The sequence below is a fragment of the Callorhinus ursinus genome, unplaced genomic scaffold, assembly GCF_003265705.2.
Source record: "Callorhinus ursinus isolate GAN/ISIS: 27379988/994484 unplaced genomic scaffold, GSC_fseal_2.0 scaffold13, whole genome shotgun sequence".
Classification (NCBI taxonomy): domain Eukaryota; kingdom Metazoa; phylum Chordata; class Mammalia; order Carnivora; family Otariidae; genus Callorhinus; species Callorhinus ursinus.
The window spans coordinates 27,979,443-27,995,216 of NW_027397075.1; the positions used below are offsets into that span (position 1 = coordinate 27,979,443).

General features: G+C 37.3%; 1 protein-coding gene across 4 annotated transcripts in view; it reads right to left on the reverse strand.

The window, feature by feature from the left end:
- Nucleotides 1–15,774, reverse strand: part of NME7 (NME/NM23 family member 7) — a 311,708-nt gene that overhangs the window by 262,042 nt on the left and 33,892 nt on the right. The window lies entirely within an intron of this gene.

Here is a 15,774-nt window from a genome sequence, read left to right on the forward strand (position 1 = left end):
ACTAGAGCCAGTGAGCCTTCAAGAGTTCCTTGATTTCCAGTGACCGGCCTGCTTTAGTCTCCCTGCTCCTCTCAGGCGCCAGCTAGGAGCAGCCCTTGGGAAGCATATCTTTTTTTTTTTTTTTAAATTTTATTTATTTATTTGAGAGAGAGAGAGTATGAGCAAGGAGGAGAGGCAGAGGGAGAGGAAGCACACTCCCCACTGAGGAGGGATCCCGACGTGGGGCTCGATCCCAGGACACTGGGATCATGACCTGACCAAAGGCAGATGCTTAGCTGACTGAGGCACCCAGGCGCCCCAGGGAAACACATCTTAAGTGCAAAAGCAGCAGAGGATTTCAGAGCACAGTAGCTGGGGTCCTTGGTTACTGAAGCCCCTTTCTAGCTGGAGGTCTGTGAAGTGCATTCTTATGCCTATCGCACAAGATAAAATTAAAAAAATAAGTCAAAGATTGATCTTCTTTCCTTGATTATTCAGAAGGACTTCCAATCACATATGTTGTTAAAAACATCTTGGCCCCAAAGGTCCTTCATTACAATCAGCAAAGGAGGACATATAGGACATGTAAGGAAGAAAGGAATTTAGAGGAGTTTTGTTCCCAATTCTAAATTTAACACCTGATTCTTTAGTTAGGGTATATGGATAGGATCCTTTTATGTCAATAATTCACTTATAAATTCTTATCATAGAAGTTGTATGTCTAGTTATGTTTATGATTATACTCATAAACTGTACTGTAGTTTTAAGACACTATTTTATTTTTCGCACAATCATCCAAAAGTACACATCTAAATAATGTTTATTAGTCAAGAGAAAATAAAGGTGAGCTAAGAGACATACTACGACATTTGTGAAGGCCTTTCTTCACACATTTTTTTTTCACATCCTTACAAATACAACTTTTTAAGGTTTAGGCTTTACCATGCATTCGAGTATTATAGTCTGCTTTTAATATAAAATTGAAATATTAGTAGCTTATTAAAATGTTTACTATCTATATTAAAATATTCATTCACTTAAAGACATCACTGAAATATTGCCTTCGCTGAAATAAATAAAACTATAAAATGGAAGAAATGATGACATATCTAACTGAAGGTAAAAGGGTATGATAGTGAGATAAATGAAAAACCAATGAAACTTGGCACTTCCATTCATCCAGGTAGCCTAACCACAAAACTAACCAATCATACTCCTTAATTCTGAGGCAGGTAATAGGATTTTGCACAATACACAATACAGAAAAGAAAAGAAATGGAGGAACTACGGTTTCTGACGGACAAAGTAGCTTACAGCAAACCAAGGCAAGAACAATTAGAAAACTGGGATATGAAAAAAAAGTCTGTCTGAGACCCTGGAGAGCCTCTAGGGCAGCCAGGGTTTGATGATCCCAGATCTAGAAAGGCAGGAAGCTTCCTGAGGTAGCCCAACCTTCTTTGTGCTGCTTTTACCTGAGTACATGCATTGAGTCTTAAGTCAACCTGGACAGGAGACTGAGAACCTTAAGAAGCTGCCAAGAGGCAGAGTAGCTCATGGAGCTTTTGCCAATTTCACAGGGATATGAAGACAAAAACTGGATTCTGGGGCTGCCAAAGCAGCCAAGGTTTGAGGGACAAAGATCCTGGAGAGAAGGACATTACAGAAAAGTGAGTTCAAACCTGTGCTTGTTGTGTGGAAATTTCAGTAGCCTCACAGCATGGAGAGAGAAAAAGGAGAGTCCAAACCCGCGAAAGAGGAGATCTCTGGTATCTGCTCTAACCTTTTTGTTGTAATTCCTGGAGCATTACACTCTAGGAGCACAGGTAAACCAAAGGGTAAACTGACCCTTACAAACTTTTCAAGTTTTCTGCTCACTCAGCCCTTAGTCCTTGACCATACTAAGGTGACACTTCCCCCTTTCTAGCTCCCTGACTCTTCAGAAACTCAACTTCAGTAATAGACTACCAGATATACCAAGAAAGAAAACCAAAAGAAAAAACAGACAATAAAAAAGAGATCCACGAAAAGCCTACTTATTATCTGACACAGGCTTCAAAATAGCAAACATGGTATAAAAAAAATATAACAAGATGAAGAATTTCACCAGAGAGACATCATCTATTTTTTCTTTAGTCAAGTGGAAATTCAAGAACTAAAAATAACTCTAACATAGCATTCTCTAACTAGCAAAAAAATTCCCTCCAAAAGATAAAGGTGAAATAAAGACATTTCTAGATAAGCAAAAAGAGAAAACGTATTACCACGGTAACTGCATAAAGAAATTCTAAAGGCAGTTCCAAAGAAAAAAGGAAAATGATACCAGATAATTCAAGGAGTCAAAGACAGGGCTGAACAACAGTGGGTATCTGCGTAAATCTAAATAAATAATATGCATGCAATATAATAATAGTGTCTTATGAGATAAAATATGTAGAATTTGGATGCATGTCAAAAAAATATAAAGGATGTAAAAAGTAGTGTTCTCAAATTATGTGAAGCAAAGAAAATATCTTCTACATCAGTTGCTCAACCTGTTCTCAAATTCCAATGAATATTAGTGAACAAGAATCTCTTAAAATAGTAGATAAACAAATCAGGGATGTTCTGTTCAGTTTTTCACCGTTTATTCTGTTAGAACGAATCTTCTCCCTCTCCTACTACTCAGACAATGGGAAAGCATGTATCAGAATATTTAACAAATCAGTGATAGTCAAACTCTAAAAATTATTGTTATTGTCATGATTAATGGTTGTCATTAATTTTTAGAGTACCAACTAAGTAACAGGCTCTTGACATGATCTCATTTCATTCTCACAACAGACAATGTAAGTAGTATCCCTATCTCATGGACAAGGACAGTAAAGCTCAAAAAATCTGAACACTGGTCCAAGGTTACACAGCAAAGAAATAAGTCAGAACTCAAACCTCAGTCCTTCAGACTGTGAAGGACTGAAGTCTATGCTTTGTCCCATTAAATAGCACTGCCTATGAAAAAATGATGCAAAAGTCACTATTAAAGAAAGTATCCATTCAATGGGTCTAATCCAATGATGAACTGAGTTATTTAACTATTCTCTCATGTAAAACTAAATAATTCTAAACAGGGCCAAGTCTTGTGGCCTATTAACAACCATCTAGGAGAAGAGAAATGGGTTATTATGAAATGTAATAAAAGAATCATTGTACTCCCTGTGACATCAACCATATTTAACAAATACTGTTTTTCAGTTACATCCCAATTCCAAAATCCTAAAATATCATGTCAGTGAAGTGTGTCCTTCTAAGATACCACCAGTGTGTAAAATACCAAAAAAATGTTATAAAGCAGATGTTATCTAGGAAATTAAAGAAAGTATATCCTGTGTTGCCCATAAGTTGCTGCTTTAAAATCAGTTTTCACTGTGAGCGTTAGTTATTCTAATGTAGTCATGAGCTCTAAAGAAAAATAATAAAAGCAATTCTTTTCTAAGGTAAAGGGGAAAAAAAGTCAACAGATACGAAAGGTTACACTTTAATGGGAAAGGAATAAAGAGTTGTGTTATCTTTAAAAATTCCCTCAGAACCACCACCTACTTAGATGTTGAAGGGAGAATTTGTAACACTACACGGCACTTAACTAAATCCCTGATAAATAAGCATCACACATAAAAAGAGACAGAAACTGTGTCCACAAGATTTCAAAAATGCCTAAGCTCTTTGATCGGACCTCTTGGATTCTAACCTAGAGTTTCACAACAGCATCTACATACAAGGAAGAAAAATCCTTCATGTTCTCTTAAAAAATTAACCCATTCCTTCATTTATAACTGTGATTTATCTCAACAAGATTGTTTAAAACTACATAAAAATAATAACAGAATTTCTGTTTAGATGAAGAAACTAATTCTCAAGCAAGTACTGTTTCCTCTCTGAGAAAAGGCCAACTATGCGAGGTACAAATTATATTCAAATGTGATTTAAACTTAACTTTCTGATTTATCTTTGCAGTAGAAGATTCCTTCTTCTAGTTCCTTCCTAGGGTTAAAAGATGTCTAGAGGTATAGCGAAGGTACCTCTGGACTTGGCACCAACAGTGGTACCTCTGAATGTCCCATTCAGGCTGTCCTTTGGCATCGCTGCCTGATACACACACACCCACACCAGTACCCCCCCAGACCAAAGTCACCTTTGAAATTTAAAAAAATTTTACTTTTCAGCTAAATTGAGCAAAGCCTAGCAAAGAATGTGATTCATTAAATTAATGAGATTCATTAAAATGGTAATGATGTCAAAACTGAAAATCATTCTGTTTGAACCCTTCATTTTATGGATAAAGAAACTGAGGCCCGGTGAATATCTAGGACTTCCATCAAGTCAGGAAGCTACGAGCTCACTGTGACTCAGCTAGCTCCATAATACCGCACTTCCAGGGCTGACTCAAGAGGGAGAAACTAACACTGAAGCAGCACGAAAGGACACATCCATTTTCTGGCCACAGATCTGATGAGAATGTCACTGACATGGTCACAGGGGCAGTGAAGGTCTCCGCTTCCATCAGATATAGGCTTATGCAGAGCATTCAAAGATCAAACTAGAGCACAAAGAGACTTTTTCTTAAAGTAGCTAAATCATTTTCCTTCCTCTGAACATTTGGAATATAATTTACACACAGTAAGAAAGAGGATCCCTCACACTCAAGCACACTTTGTTAACTAATCACTAATGTGCCATCTACTCTTTTTTTTTTTTTTTTAATATTGTAAGCAACTATCTACAAGATGAGGTTCAGGGCACACTACTCCCAAAATCTGGCACCTATGTATATTGAATATTTTAAGCTGAAGGAGTTTGAGAAAACAGCAGAAGCAGGAATGTCACTTTGACCTTTTCCCAAGCCTCTTCTCTGAAACAGGTCATAAAACCCTCGTGTGAGAGGTACCTTCCCAGGAGAAAGAAGCATCCTTATCTCTCAGGACAAAGGAACACGGGGGAAAAAATCCCAACAAACAGGCCTTGCTAAGTTTCCTCCAGTTTACCACACTTACCTCATACTCCTTATCCTGTCACATTCCTCAATGACTGTCCATTCTTCATTAAACCTAGCTAAAAATACTCAGGTCTGTTTCTCTAGGTCCTCATTTCTTCATGAAGGCTCCCATGTCACATTAAACTTCAATAAACTGGTATGCTTTGCTCCTAGTAATCTTTGTCAGTTTTCAGACACAGCCAGGGACCCTCAGAGGGTCAAGGAAAACTTTTTCCTCCCCTACACACACTATAGCCAAAAAGTAAAGGAGAAAGCCAATAACATGGAAGAGAAGCTTTCATATGCTGCACTGGGGGCGGGGAAGGGGTAGAAGGAGTGAATAGCCATAGAGAGGTTAAGTAGCAGGAAGCACAGTGGTTTGCAAGATGGCAAATAGTAAGAAACAAAATGCTGATGATTATGTAAACAACAGCTAAATTTGATGCACAGTGGGGAAACTGTACTCAGAGTATTAATCCGAACAAAAAGTGGTTCTGTTCCTACTGCAAAAGATCAGCACTGAACAACATAATGAGCATTTTCATTGCTAAGGAACTTGGATGATGATGACCCAAATCTTTAATACTCAGTTTAAAATCCTGTATAGGCAGGGAATAATTTTCCAGAAGGACACTCAAGAATATGTCAGAAGTAGCTGCCGCTGGGGAGTGTGTGGAGTGTTAGGAGGTGCGGAGGCAGGTTGGGGAGAATACTTTTCAGTTTACACCTTTCTGAACTGTTTTACCCTGTTTGATGCTTGTATTTTTTGTTATTGTTTAATGTCAGAGGGATTAAATTGTTTTCTAATTTGTAGTTTTCTTTACAGTTTAACTTTAAATTATACTAAAAAACCGAAGCTGTTTTTTCTATAACTATGTAAGAGTTTAACTACCTAAACACGCAACAAAGATATTGTCAGTAGACCCTTCTTCATATCATATATCATCTAGAACCTTTGGAGTTCTCTTCTATTACAATAAAATCAGAATATGAAGACAAAGAAACAAAAACAAAACAAGCAAGCAAAGGGTATAACGTGAATGTGAAGGAAATAGCCCAAATTTCAGTATAGGCCTATTTGCCCACTGAAAAGCATAAGGCAAGCCCATCAGACTTTGTACATTATCTGCAAGGCCATCAGACTTTGTACATTATCTGATTCCCATCCATCAATTCATTTCTTCAACAAATTGAGCATTTGCCATGGTCTACGTACTATGCCAGGTACTTAGATACGTCAAGATAGGACGACAGTGATTAGAAACAAACATCACTCTTGTCTTCATGGTCCTTATAATCTAGCAGCCAATGGAGCAATTTCTAGGAACTTAGAACTCCTGGCTCTGAATTTATTGTTCTTCTACTACGTCACAGTTGACTCAGTTAAGTCATTTAATTTTTTACTTAAAATCCATTCTATACTGTTTACCTATTCATCAGAATATGCTGTACAGTGCTTTTCAATTTTTATTTTTAATTTCCCTTTGATGGTATGCTCTTTCAAATGTAGAAAAACCTCAGATTGTTTTTCCAAACTTATTTTGTTACACCTAAAAAAGGAAAATGTCATTTTAAAATGTAGCATATGAAAATTGCATCTATTCAAATGCATTCCGGTATGAGTCATTCCCCAGTGCAGTCACTTTTTTAAAATAGTCAGATTATACCATGCACATGCTAATTAAGTAGGTAAGTTTCTTCCATTCATTTTGAAAACATTTTTCCTTCTTTCAGTTCCTTTTTTTTTTAAATAGGCAACAACAAATAATAATGATCTTTTGTAAAAGGGGTAAAAATTTAAAAACCATATGTATATTGGTTATAAACATGTTAATGGCTGAACTTGCAGATAAGGACAGAATTAATACAGATGAGGGAGCCACATGTGGGCCCTTGTTATCACCTGGAAGTGTTCCACCACCAAATCCAGTGCTTCAAGCATTCTGTCCCCTGCCCACATCCTCCTGTCCTGGCAGTTAGTTTGTCCAACTTCTCCCTCTTTCCAGCTGAATGGTCCTTTCACACATTCCCAATCCACTGGCCTCTTTCTCTCACTTCCTTCTTTACCCATCTTAGATTCCTTGATGTGTCACCTCGATCATTCTCTTAACAATTCTTTTCATCCAAGACCCAACCCTAGATGAAGTCACTAACCACTGTGCTTGCTCTGTGCTTATAGTGGAGTTTTATGGTTTTGCATTTTACATTTAGGTCTATGATCCATTTTGAGTTAATTTTTGTGAAGTAAGTTCTGTGTCCACTCATTTTGAGGTATAAATAGGTAGATAGAGTGTTATTCAATCATTTTTAGGTACTGATAGAGTCTTCCTAGAGTATCAGTCTTACTCAATGGTAAGTAATGTAAACATTTTTTGCATTATAACAAATGTATATATATTACTGAATAGAATGTAAAATTCATATGTAATTTCACACAATTTATAAGATAAAATAGGTGATTTTAAGGAAATTTCACTCTAGTGTTGAAATTCCAGGTGAAATGCTTCTTGAAGGGCAACCAAGCCTTTGGAAAATCAAATCACAGCACACCTCTCTTGGTCACTGCTTAAGGGAAGGCCAAGCTATACGTGGATCATGAGAAATTAACAATGTTTTCCAGGCACATGTGCTTAAATAAAACCATCCCTTAGTTCAAGAGTTAGTTTATTAAACTTATGCCACTAAGTAGAACTGTGCCTTGGCCTCATACACTTCAACAGTACTGGTCAGAAAGAGTCACTGCCCTCCTGATGACCTTACAACCACCAAGCACCATACCCTGGTTGCAAGTGGCACAAGCAGGCCTGTGGAGGACAATGCCTGTGCCCAACTGAGTCTGCTCTTGTGCTGCTGGGGTCGCCACCATGCACTGGCAGCAACTGGCATGGCCCTGAACTGTGCTGCTTGAAGGGAAGGCCCAGGAAACTACAGACGGTTTTCCCTGGGGTCAGTCACAGAATACTTCAGAATGGGTAAGAGCATGGGCGTTAGAGTCTGACAGACCTGGGCTCTGTGACCTTGGATAAGATACTCGACCTCTCTGAGCCCTGGTTTCTGTACCTGTAAAATGGGAAGAGTAATAAATTCTCCTTATAAGGCAGAGGCGGGGATTAAAAGCCTTAGTGTGCATAAAGCACTTAGGATTTCTGTTGCCTAAATCTTCACAGTGGTGACAGTGGCTAGGGGGGCCTGTGACTTCAGAGCTGCCCCGCACAGACTCATCTCCTGCACTGACACACAGGAAGAGCCTCTCTTGATTTGTGAGGCCACAGCCTCAGCTGCAGCTAAACCTAGTAAATAGTTTTGTTTTTTTTTAAAGACCCTTGCAGGAAAATCAATGTGAAGGAAAAAAGAATTTGCGAAGGACAGAAAAAGAAATGTGACTGAAATTATACGTTATGAAAAGAAAAGCTACTGGATGTATATAGTTATTTCTCCAATAACAAACAATTTTTTATAAAGGACATGTTAATAAATCAGAGTAGTAATACAAAATCTTGCCTTTTAGAAAGCTCCAAGTTTTCACCAATAAAAAACTGAGCAACAATTTTCTTTTTACATTTTGTAACATCATCTGTTACTCATTAATCATTAGTATCATAATTCGAACTTCTCAAAGGGCACCATTGAAAAAAATCATAAATTACTGCTGCCAATTGTAGATGTGAAAAAAATTAAACCCTGTACTTTCACTTAGCACAGAAACCATATAATGGAAAATAACAAAAAATATTCACATTTTACAGTTAATATTTAAAGTCATATTAGATTTTATACTTACTAGCAACCAGTATGTTCAAAAGAGCAGATATCATATTTTACCATTTAACTAACCTAAAGATGCAAAATTAATTATGTGACTAGGTTTCTAGGACGAAAAGGAATCAGGAGCTTTATTTAGGAGCTATGTTTATGAAAAAGGAATAAAATCTCAAGAGCTTCCCTCCCATTCTACAAAACACTTCCCAAGCAGAAATGTTCCATATTTTATTTAGGGATAGAAATATCATAGACGAGAAAGTGTATACCCAAGGCTTTTCTTTTTTTTTTTTTTAAGATTTTATTTATTTATTTGACAGAGAGAGACACAGCGAGAGAGGGAACACAAGCAGAGGGAACAGAAGCAGGCTTCCCTGTGGGCTCAATCCCAGGACCCTGGGATCATGACCCGAGCCGAAGGCAAACGCTTAATGACTGAGCCACCCAGGCGCCCCTACCCAAGGTTTTTCTGATATCAAAAGTAAAACAGGAAATTTTTTCAAATACATTATCAAAATCTCTACTTAATAATGGCTCAACAATAAATTAAGGCATCTTTTCAAGTTTTTATTCCTGATAGTACTAAGCCTGGAGGAAAGGCAGAAAAAAATTGAAAATCATATGTCTCTAATCTCACATCAATTATAAATTCGGAAGAAACAAAATATTACCATGGATGGAAAAGTATTCCACCCAATTCACAAGCGCTTGGGGTGAAGGATGAGTTCATGTGTATATGTGCATTTGTGTGCAAGTTAAGATGAATATTTCTGAATAATACATGATAATAGTATAAAATTATCTTTATTGCACTTTAGATGTGTCCAGTGTAATGGAGCCACTTAACAGGGAAAAGTCCCTTATTCTTCCAGGGACCATGTATTCTGGTACGGCCTCAAGAGAGTATAGGAAAATTAAGATAAGGTGTAAACTCAGCATATAGTGACACAAATGTCATCACCTTTAAGTACTAAACATATAGAATGTTTAAAAAGACAGAAAAAAGAAAAGGAAGGAAGAAAGGAAAGAATAAAGAAAAGGCAGGCAGTGCCATTTTTTTTTTTTTTAGGATACCAAACTATCATTAGCCTGCACGAATCAGTAGGATCCACTGTTTACATTTGATTGCTTATACTTAACGACTCATTCAGTGTTTTCTAAAATGCTATTATTTTAATTAACCTTTACAAATCTTATTTACTTCTCAGAACAGTTAGAACCAAATACTGAATTAAGCAGGTAGGGAGGGAAGGTGAGATAAGCTAACAGTATGTGAGGCATATTTAGAACCTCATCTCAGTTGATTCTTACCACATATCTGCCATGGTAGTTCCCCTCCCATTTTCACCAATGGAAAATCGGTTCAGAGGGCCTAAGGTTAATTCTCCAGGGATTACAAAGATCAAACACCTAGTCAGGGCCAGAGCTGGGATTCAACAAAGGCCTGATGCTAAAAATCAATACTCATTTCCAGACATCAAAAGCATTGAATCAAGAAAAACATCAAGAGTTCTGGATCAATCAAAAGAGCAACACAGATGGAAGACAGTGAGAAAGATAGTCTGTCTACAAGGTTCATCTGAGCACAAAAGCAGATAGTGCAAAGAAACTAGAGATTACTGACAACAGAAAATTAGTTGGGCCTCAATCCTAGAAAGAATAGGAATCATTCTAGGGTTGTAGAGGGCTCTGACAGGTTACTGAAGCACTTTGTATGTGTTTCTGGCAGTAGCACTTAACATGTATTATAAGAGCCAAAGTAATCTTGAGAAAGAAGAGCTAGAGGTATCACAATCCCAGATTTCAAGCTATACTACAAAGCTGCAGTGATCAGAACAGTATGGCACCAGCAAAAAACAGACACATAGATCAATGGAACAGAATTAGAGCCCAGAAATAAACCCAAGATTATATGGTCAATTAGTCTATGACAAACGAGGAAAGAACACGTAATAGGGGAAAGACAGTCTCTTCAATAAATGGTGCTCGGAAAACTGGACAGCTACGTGCGACAGAATGAAACTGGACCGCTTTCTGACACTGTACACTAAAATAAACTCCAAATAGATTCAAGGCCTATATGTGAGTCATGAAACCATAAAACTCCTAGAAGAAAATGTAGGTAGTAATATCTTTGACATCATCCTTAGCAACATTTTTCTAGATATGTCTCCTCAGGCAAGGGAAACAAAAGTAAAAATGAACTATTGGGACTACACCAAAATAAAAAGCTTTTGCACAGCAAAGGAAACCATGAACAAAATGAAAAAGCAACCTGCTGAATGCGAGAAGATATTTGCAAATGATTTATTCAATAAGAGGTAAATACCCAAAATACATGAAGAATTTATTCAACTCAACACCAAAAGCCCCCCAAATAATCCAATTAAAAATGGGCAGAGGGCCTGAATAGACATTTTTCCATACAGACGGCCAACAGACACATGAAAAGATGTTCAACATCACTAATCCTCAGGGAAATGTATGAAAATCATAATGAGATACCACCTTTTGCCTGTTAGAATGGCAAGAATCAAAAAGACAAAAAAAATAACAAGTGTTGGGGAGGATGTGGAGAAAAAGGACCACTCATGCGCTGTTGGTGGGAATGTAAATTGGTGCAGCCCACTGTGGGAAACAGTGTGAAGGTTCCTCAAAAAATTAAAAATAGAATTACCATATAATTCCACTAATGGGTATTTACCCAAAGAAAATGAAAACACTAACCCGAAAAGATATATGCACCCTTATGTTTACTGCAGCATTATTTACAATAGCCAAGATATGGAAGCAACTCAAGTGTCCATCAATAGATGAACAGATAAAGAAGATATGATATATATATATATATATATACCTATATATATGTAGATATATATAGTCCATCAATATATATAGTGTCCATCAATAGATGAATAAAGAAGATGTGAGGTACACACACACACACACACACACACACACACACACACACAATGGAATGGAATATCACCCAGTCACCAAAAAAAAAAGAGAGAGAGAGAGAGATCTTGACAATACAGATGGACCTAGAGGGTATAATGCTAAGTGAAATAAGTCAGAGAAAGACCACATGACTTCACTTTTATGTAGAACCTAAAAGACAAATGAAAAACAAACAAAAAGCAGAAACTGACCCATAAATAGTGAGAACAAACTGATGGTTGCCAAAGGAGAAAGGGCTGGAAGGAGGATGGGCAAAATGGGGAACGGGAGTGGGAGATACAGGCTTCCAGTTATGAAATATATAAGTAATAAATAAGGATAAAATGTACAGTATAGGGAATATAGCTAATGGTATTGTAATAGCACTGTATAGTGACAGATGGAGCTAAATGTGTGGTGAGCATAGCATAATGTATAGACTTCTTAAATCACTATGTTGTACACCTGAAACTAATGTAACATTGTTTGTCAACTATACCTCAATTTAAAAAAAAAACAAAAAAAGACATGTTGTAAGAGATCAAGGAAAAGGAGTTACACAGAATCAGTATCAGATTTCTAGGGAATAAAAATCAGTTCACAGAATAGAAAAGCATGCCTAAAAGAGAAAAAACTGCAGTGGTAACAGTAATGATGTGGTATTATGTATTCAAAGACCTAGCAGATGTTAGACATCTGTCTGGAAATGTCTTATTTCACCTCCATTATTCTGAAGGGTATTTTTGCTGGTTATAGAATTCTGTATTATATAACTACAGCTTTCCAGGAATGCATCTTGAAAAACTGTACTCTGGATTCTTCTGCCCCAAAACAATAACTCAAGAAATCATCCCAAGAAACTTTAGTTTCTCAAATGTATTTTTAAAAACCAGAGGACATTATATACCAATATATCTGAAACAGTATTGTATTTCTAGTTTCTCAAGTTGTAAACAATTAAATGTTTAAACAGCTGCTGCTTGCATATTTTACAATTATACAACTCCAAAGGGTCGTTGTTAAGATAAAAATATTAATTGATAGTCATCAAAGGGTCAAATTGTATAGTTGACTTTTTTTTTCCCTTTAAATTTTTTTTGTATAGTTGACTCAAACAACTTGGGGGTTAGGGCACCCAACCATGCTCAATCTAAAAACTGAGCATAACTTTTAACTCCTATAGGAGCCAGTGGCAGGCTGTCTAAAATGTGTCACAATGACATACTGATTATTTTGAACTTAAGCCACTTGGGAAACAGCCAGTGAGTATCAGGACACTCAGAACCCCCTCGCCAAAATATAAAATAAATCTTCCATATGAAAGATACCCTCCCTGTACTAAGAAGACATCCTTATCACCAGATATAGAAACTTTAAAACTGACAAAGCTATAGAAACAAACCTTGTTACTTTTTTCTAATTTATTACCTCAGCCTAAATTCCCCCTTAGAATTCCTTACTAATTAAAGCTCCCAAACATCTGTTTTCCTTATCCTGCCAATTCCTCACAAATTTATTGTCTCTGTCTAAAGAATATAAAAACTACCTCTTTCGGCCATTTATTTAGATCTCAATTTCATTATTGGGTCTCTATGCACATATACAACTTCCTTTTTTTTTCTCATTACTGTCTCATGTAAATTTAATTCTTAGTCCAGATGGAAGACCTCTAAGGGTAGAGGAAGAATTTTTCCTTCCAGTGAAACTTAACTACTAGTAACCTACTGTTGGCTGAAAGCCTTCCTAATAAAATAAGCAGTCAACACATATTTCATACGTTATATGTATGAAGTAGTGTATTCCTACAAGAGACTAAGCTAGAAAAAACTTGTTTTAAAAATTATAAGGAAAATACAGTACTGTACCTATATTTACTGAGAAAAATCTGCTTAAAGGCTGTAGGAGTGCTAACAACACTGACTCCATCTTTGGCCTTCCATCTTGTTCTCCCCTCCGGCACACAGATGGCACCACTTTAAGATAACCACCCTGTGACCTCACCACCATGCCCCTTGCTCCCTAAAACTTGGGGATTGAGGTCTGAATAGGGGTAGAGAATAGGGGCAGCAAACAGCTGCCTAGTGTCCTGGGTTATCCCTCTGTCCAACTGCCCAATCCCCCGGCAGCAAATTACCCTGACTAAAACGCTATCCCTGATGGTATGGAGTGGCTTGCTTCGTTTTTCCAGTATTGAAGGGCCTACTCAGTCTGGAGGACCCATTACTGACCATCCTTCACCTTTTAACATAGGTGGACTGGGCTGGACAGGGGCAGTAGTGATGGCCCTGGCCCCAGCACTGGACCACCCCAACCACCCACCAACAGTACATGGGGTGACCTGTAGCCCAGGGGCTGCTGACAGCGAGCAAGCTTTCCTGGGTACTCAGAGGACAGCAGGCATGACCTCTGCAATAGTCACCTTCGATTTAGTCCTGTGAAGCCTGGGGCAGGCAGTTGTAAATAAATGCCTTGTTGCTTTTCCTGCCAACTCTTATAAACAAAAAAAAAATGCATAAGTGGATCCAGGCAGTTCAAATCCAAGTTGTTCAAGGGTCAACCCTATATTGAGCTCAGAGGATAGGAGTGGAAAATGTCTACAAAGTTGAATGAATAAGACTGTTGAAGCAGCTTAGAATCTAATTCAGAAAAGACTCATAGTTATAAAAGTTTTTTTTATCACAGAAAGTACATACAATTTACGAACAGCTACTTCTTATTATTTTAATATCATTCTTTTCTATATGTTTAAAACTCCGTTATAACAGTGGCTTTCAAACTTTGAATTATCACTCACAGCTATAACTTCACATCATGACCCAATACATTCATACCTGTAAATATATTACTGACAAATTTCACACAGCAATATTTATCCTTACTGTGTGCTGTGGACTAAGATTATTTTCCATTCTACTTTTTTTTTTAAACATGCTGAACTGACTTCATGACCTACAAATAAGGTCAAAAACCTTTGAAAGACACCATGTAACTCCCCACCCTCTCCCTCCACACTCAGACCGAGCACCCTTAAAAAAAAAGTTTTTCCCTATTAGAACCAAGCAACATATCAGTCACTAAAATAAATGTGCTAACTTAAGAACTGACTATAAAGGGGAATAACCATATATTCAAAGAACTGGAGGAAATCATTTTTGAGGGATATTTTAATTCACCCTGGCTACTGACCCATCCTTGCATTGAGGAGAGTAGCAGCTCCAAGAGCAGGGAAAGTACGAGTCTGCAGCTCAATGAGGTTGTAAGGAGACAGCACTGGTGCTGCTATTGGGCCAGGACTGTGTGGAACAAGGAGTCACACGCCTTAAAATCATCACAGAAAGATGAAGCAAGAGGGGAGCACTGTTTCTGAATCACTGATCTAAAAGAGAGTCCAGTGAAAGAGCCATGCGTCACTTTGCCAGAATTAAGCAGCTCTATTCTAGACAGCGAGAACAATCACTTCTATAGAACCAGTTCCATAGCTAAACATCAAGTTTCAAATGTGTTCAAGATCTTGAATATTTATCTCTATATATTATTTGAATCTATGAGATCATAACTCAATGCCACATCGTTTTTCTCTCTTCCATCAAGCAGGGACATACTAGGTGAAGGTAAAAAAACAATCAGATTTGCCGCAAGCTTTGTTAGTGTATTTCTTGTTACATTTTCTTACTTGCCCAAGATGGGGAGCGAACCTTGGCAGCTTTCCTCCTTTCCCACAGCATCTCACATGTTGGCCATCTATACAAATCAATACAAGTTTAACAAAGGATTCTCATTACCATTTTAAAAAAATCATTTAGTGGACTACGAAGAACTAGGAAATTTTGGCCAAAGTTGTAAAATACCAGTTCTACTCATGACTGGACAGCAGTGAACAACCTCCATGGTACTTTGGTTTACCACTTAATACATGGAAATGTTTAAGATCTTAGCAGTGTAAAACCGTTTGCACATTTCAGCTTATTGTAGTCCTTCTACCTTCATCCTCTTTTCTACTCTTCCAAATTGTAAAGTATGTAACACTGACATAAACTAAAATGTCTTCAATTGAATCCTGTTTATTGAGCAAAAGCTTTAAAAAAAGAGAG